This window comes from Nicrophorus vespilloides, unplaced genomic scaffold (genome assembly GCF_001412225.1).
Source record: "Nicrophorus vespilloides isolate i.1.1-1 unplaced genomic scaffold, Nicve_v1.0, whole genome shotgun sequence".
Taxonomy (NCBI): Eukaryota; Metazoa; Arthropoda; class Insecta; order Coleoptera; family Silphidae; genus Nicrophorus; species Nicrophorus vespilloides.
Window position 1 is genome coordinate 65,117 of NW_017099955.1, and position 6,105 is coordinate 71,221.

Here is a 6,105-nt window from a genome sequence, read left to right on the forward strand (position 1 = left end):
GAGTAAATTGCATACAAAATCACAATCTTTTATATTCATTCAAATCTCTTTTCGTCTGCAGTTTACTTAAAAGTTCTCGATTATTGCGGATTCAAAAAGACTTAAAAGTCCTAGATTAGTGCGGTTTGAAACTGTCTGGGATATTGGCAATTACCCGCACTGTTCGAGGTATTGCTGTATTTATTTTACATTTTTTGAAAAAAATGCATACAAAATCACTATTTTGTATATTCATTCAAATCTCTTTTTGTCTGCAGTTTACTTGTAAGTCCTTGATTAGTGCGGTTTCAAACAGTCCGGGTTATTGGTATTGCATGTATTTGTTTTACATTCTTTGAGATAATTGTGTACAAAATCACTGTTTTCCATAATTAGTCAAGTCTCTTTTCGTCTGCAGTCCTCGATTAGTGCAGTTTCAAACATTCCGAGATATTGATAATTACCAGTACTATGCGAGACATTACTTTATTAATATAGATTCATTTGAAAAACTATATGTTATGCAATAAAAGTGCATATAAATATGAATGAAATACATTTGTGCATACATTCATTGAATAATAAAATAAATTAAATGAAAAAAATACTATTTTCGATGCGTCTGAAGGAATGCAGCAAAAAAAATTTGTGCGTATCGGAAATACGCACAAAATTTATGAATAAAAATATGCGAAAACATGAATGAGACGTAGTAATTTCGTCTAGGCTCAAAAATAAAAAAAAAGTAATTTATTCCAAATATCGACGACGAGCGACAAACAAACAAAAAACTGCATTCATTCTTTTCCTGTCTAGACGATTGTTAAATTTAGGTGCGATATTTATATCCTTATTTTAAAATAGTTATTTTTTAATATTGTATTATTAACTAACAATTAACTGCTTAATTAATGGATCTATATTTATAAAAAAAGATTGACTAAATAATTAAAAAAAAAATAACATAAATCTGTGATTTTGTAGATAATTGTATTACAAATTACATTTTTTTATCCTTTTTAGCAAAAAAAATTTCTACTTATGACAATTAATATATTATTTTGAATATAAGGAAGAAAATTTATAAAACTTCTATTACTTAAAGGTATGAATTTGTTATTTATTTAATATTTAATTGAAGTACATTTTTTTCATCCTTTTTAGCAAAAAAACCCTCTTTCTAATTATGACAATTAATACATTACTACAATTTGAACATATTTAATTAATTAATAATTTAATAAAATTACAAATTTTTTTCATTCTTTTTTTGCAAAAAAAACGTAGTTCTTTTTCTAATTATGAGAATTAATACATTATTATGGATATAAATAAAAAAATTAATGAAATTACCATCTTTTTCATCCATTTTTTGTAAAAGACCTTAGTTTTTTCTATGACAATTATTATGGATATAAATAAGAAATATAATGAAATTACTCAAGTAAAAACTTCTATTATTTAAAGGTATGAACTTGTTATTTATTTAATATTTAATTGAAGTACAATTTTTTTTCATCCTTTTTAGCAAAAAAACCTTAGTTTTTTTTTCTAATTATGACAATTAATACATTACTACAATTTGAAAATATTTTGTTAATTAATTAATTATTTAATAATTTAATAAAATTACAATTTTTTTCATTCTTTTTTGCAAAAAAAACGTAGTTCTTTTTCTAATTATGAGAATTAATAAATTATTATGGATATAAATAAGAAAAATAATGAAATTACTCAAGTAAAAACTTATATTATTAAATTATGAAAAGCAGATGTGAATTTATCTCAGGATTTGCGCTTAGAAAATTACAAATTTAATAAGTTTTTGCCAAGGATATTCGAGGTACATGCAACAATATCCTAGAATGGTTTGAGTTAAGTTATCTAGGAGATGATGAATGCGGAAATTAATTTAATAAATAAATAAAAAATGTATATGGAAACCAGAATCCCTTTTGGCTTTGAATATAAAACATTATTAATCGGATGCAATCTTTCCGTGCCACTTTAAACGGCCGTTTCGGTCGCTGCAATTCCCTCCAGTCCAGAGATCCAACATTGCAGAACTAACGAACCACTCCTTCTCCTCCTCTTCTCTCACTCACTCACTATATATACATATACACGCTATATATTATATATAAACCGAGCAAAGCTCCAAAGGCTTAGTAGACTTTGTTGTTGCGCTGCTGGGTATTAAAGAGAGAAACACGGAAACACCAATAAAGTCTTCAAAAAAAACCTTCATCCTGCTGTTCTTTATTTGCAGGTTGCCAATTTCAGCGATGCAAAACTGCGGTTTTTTTTTGTAAAACTATTTTCATACAAACATCTTTATTAAATGCGGTTACGTGAATTTGGAACTCGAGGATATGAAATAAGTTTCAAGTGGAATTGTAGCTAGCTCTCCACATATATTGCATAATCATTTTTAGAGTTGTCTATATGTGTTCCACATGTTTAATTGGTTGCGAATTTCAATATGCGAAATTGGTTTCAAAATTGTTAAAACGTAGTTTCAATGTAATGTGGAATTAATATGATAACAGTTGTCGAACAAGTGATATTAGTTTAGAAGAATTATAAAAGATGGCGCCACTTTGACAAGCTTTATTTGACATCGCGACATCGTTAGATATGAGGATTTTAATTGAAGTGTAGAATATATTTTATACTAAGAAAGTTCTAATTTATTTCTATTGGTATATTACAAATGATATTAATGAGTAATTTAATAAGAGACAATTAATTAAATGTGATTTTTTTTTTTACTAAATATTGATTTCATTACAATTATTATAAATGAAAGCAATATTAGTTACAAATGTTAAAAATATAATAAGGATTTACTACAAAATCAGCAGTAAAACCAATAATATTAGTTCGAAAATCATGATAATAGATGGCGCCACTTGGATTTGACAACGTAACAGAATTTAAATTAAAATAATTACATAATATTTCATTCAAATCTTAACGAAAGTTAAGCAACAAATTTCGTGGAAAGTCCTAAATCGCTGACTTGGAATAAAATTGTTATGTGTAAATGTGATTTTTTTTTACAAAATATTGATTTTATTACAATTATTATAAATGAAAACAAAATTAGTTTCAAATGTTAAAAATATAATAAGGATTTACTATAATATCAGCAGTAAATCCGATAATATTAGTTCGAAAAAATGATAATAGATCGCCACTTGGATTTGACGTAACAGATCGATATGGGAATTCAAATTAATTTCTTTTTATATAACACCTTTGACTTTTATAATTTGATTGGACAAAGTTTCAATAAACGTAGAATTTGGCACGTGAAATTTGATTACAGTAAAAAATTAATTGGGAATTGAAATAAATATAGGATAAGAGTGGAGATGTGATTTAAACAAAATAACACAATTTCCATGAAATATTTATATATTTTCATTTTTAAAATTAGGAATTTTATTGTACTTGATCAAATATTTACATCCTGCAACTAGTATTTTTGTAATTGAACACATTTTAATTAGTTGGTGTTAATTTGTTAATTAATTAATTAATTAGAAAAAAAATATTAGAAATACTTGAAATACAAGTTTAAGGATAATTTTAGTCACAAAATTATAAATTTGAAATGTTTTTTTTTCTTAAGAAAACTAAAAAAGTGATTACTTACTCACGAAAGGTAAGCAACCAATTTTGTGGAATGGTGACCTGAATTGGTGACTGGAAAAAAGATTATACCAAAGTTTTTTTTTATATTTTTTAGTAAATGAATGAAATAAACAAAGAAATTTCTACATATTGGAGAAAGTTAAGCAACTAATTTTCTAAATTTTTGTAGATTGGGGACTTGTAAATATATTGCTTTTAAAATTGTCATTTAGGGAATTAATTAAGAAATTACTTACATATTGACAAAAGTTAAGCAACCAATTTTGTGGAACATTCTAAATTAGTGACAGAAAATAAGATTATATCAAAGTTTCCATTCACTTGAATTAAAAGTACTAAAAAAAATTATATTTTCATGAAAGTTAAGCAATTAATTTCAGCTCTAAAAGAAACTATTCCAAAAGTATTTTTTTAAATTATAATTTATTGAATTTACTTTCATTTACCTACGAAATTATTTACTTATCCATGAGAGATAAGCAATAAAATTTATACATATTCCTGGTTTGGTGACTAGAAGAAAGTTTATACCAATATTCTTATAATTTATACTTGTTTTAACATTTACTGTTGATATTTTATAAAAATAAAGTTATCTTTTATAATTTAAGGAATTAAATAAACTAAGGCATATCTACATATTAGCAAAAATGAAGCAATTTCTTATGTGGATATTCCTGAACTGATAACTTTCTTTCTTTCATATAAGTTAAGCAACAAATTGTATGGATATTCCTGAATTGGTGACTGAAAATAAAAAATTTCTAATGTTTATTTTTTTTATAAATTAACTTTTATTCAATTAAGAAATTACTTATTTATTGATAAAAGTTAAGCAAGAAATTGTGTGCATATTTCTTGTTTGGTGACTAAAAGAAAGTTTATTCCAATATTTTTATAATTTAAATGAACTAAGAAATTTCTACATATTAACAAAAGTTAAGCAACGAATTTTGTGAACATTCCAGAATTGGCGATTTGAATAAAATTTACATTTTTTTTTAAACTTTAAGCAATAAATTTCAATGTTATTTCTTAATTTTTGTTCCAAGTTGTTTTTTTCTTATAAAGGGTGTCCAAAAATTTACACAAGATTTGAATTTGCCGCCCTTTGTGCAGTAAAGTATCAAATTGTTTTTTTTTGGGTTTTCAACACTTTACTGCACAAATGGCGGCAAATTCAAATCTTGCATTAATTTTGGGATACCCTTTATTTCTAATTGATTGAATTAAATAAACTTTCTGCAAATTAACCATAGTTAAGCAACGAATTTTGTGGATATTCCTAGATTGGTGACTAAAATAAAAATTACACTAATATTTGTATACTTTTTTATATAATTTCATAAAAACAATTGACTTAATAACTTTATGTAATGAACAAATTGCTAATTGAAATCTTACAGATGGAATAAATCGAAGACACACGCTCCAAACATCTGCTTCTGTCTACTCCAATCCTTACTTATACTTCTTTCTTTTAAATCCAAACCTCCGGTCGATTTTACAGTTAGCACTTCTTCAGTGCGCACACAATACGAAATCGTTCCAGTCCGAACATTCTTCCAATGCATCTCACCAATTTATTACTTCCATTTATTCCGTGATTATTGTATACTCATCTCCGCCGCAGCGCAAACTCTTCATCATCTCCTTCTGCCGCGCTCCAATTACCAACTCAGACCCATTAATACCACCAACAGAAGACACCTCTTCTCCATCCATCCATCCATCCTTTTTACCTTGTACATATGCCTATTTTTTAATTAACTATTTCATTATAGTATCAGTCGGATGCGATGACCCAATAACAACCTACCAACAAGTTATAAACCACTATAATTTTTTCGACAGGAAACGCAGTTTATCCATATTTATGCTTATTAATTCGTTTCGGTGATTAAAGAAACTGGACTTGAAACGTTCAACTTCTACTCTATAAATATATTCTTTTTATTATCATTTATAGTAATTTCTATTCGGAAACAAACAAAAAAACAACTACAAAAAAAAATAAATGATGAATGCTCGTGGGTCGAAGACATGCAGCTACGTGTCAACGTGAATATTTTGCAGACGAGGAAGTTGTCGAACCATTCAATTTGTAATCATTTACATACCTGATTTAAGCATTATTAAGCCTCCGGTTATTGGAAATTAGCGACTTTGAATTTAATATAGGAATTCGTTTGTAACCTCATTCAATTATTTATAGTTGTTTCTTTTTTTTTATATAAATATATGCATATTTTAATTGCTTCCACCTTGATTAATTTAGAAGTAATTAAAGAAAACCTAAGGTGTTTATTAAAAACAAAACTCTGGTCTTTCCAATAAGACTATTAAGAAATATGTAATATTTATCATTCTCTTGTTATAAACTATCAAAATTGAACATTTTTTTTAAATCAATTTTTGAGAATTTTCCATTGTTTTTTACAGAATAACTGAAAATCAAGATTTTCA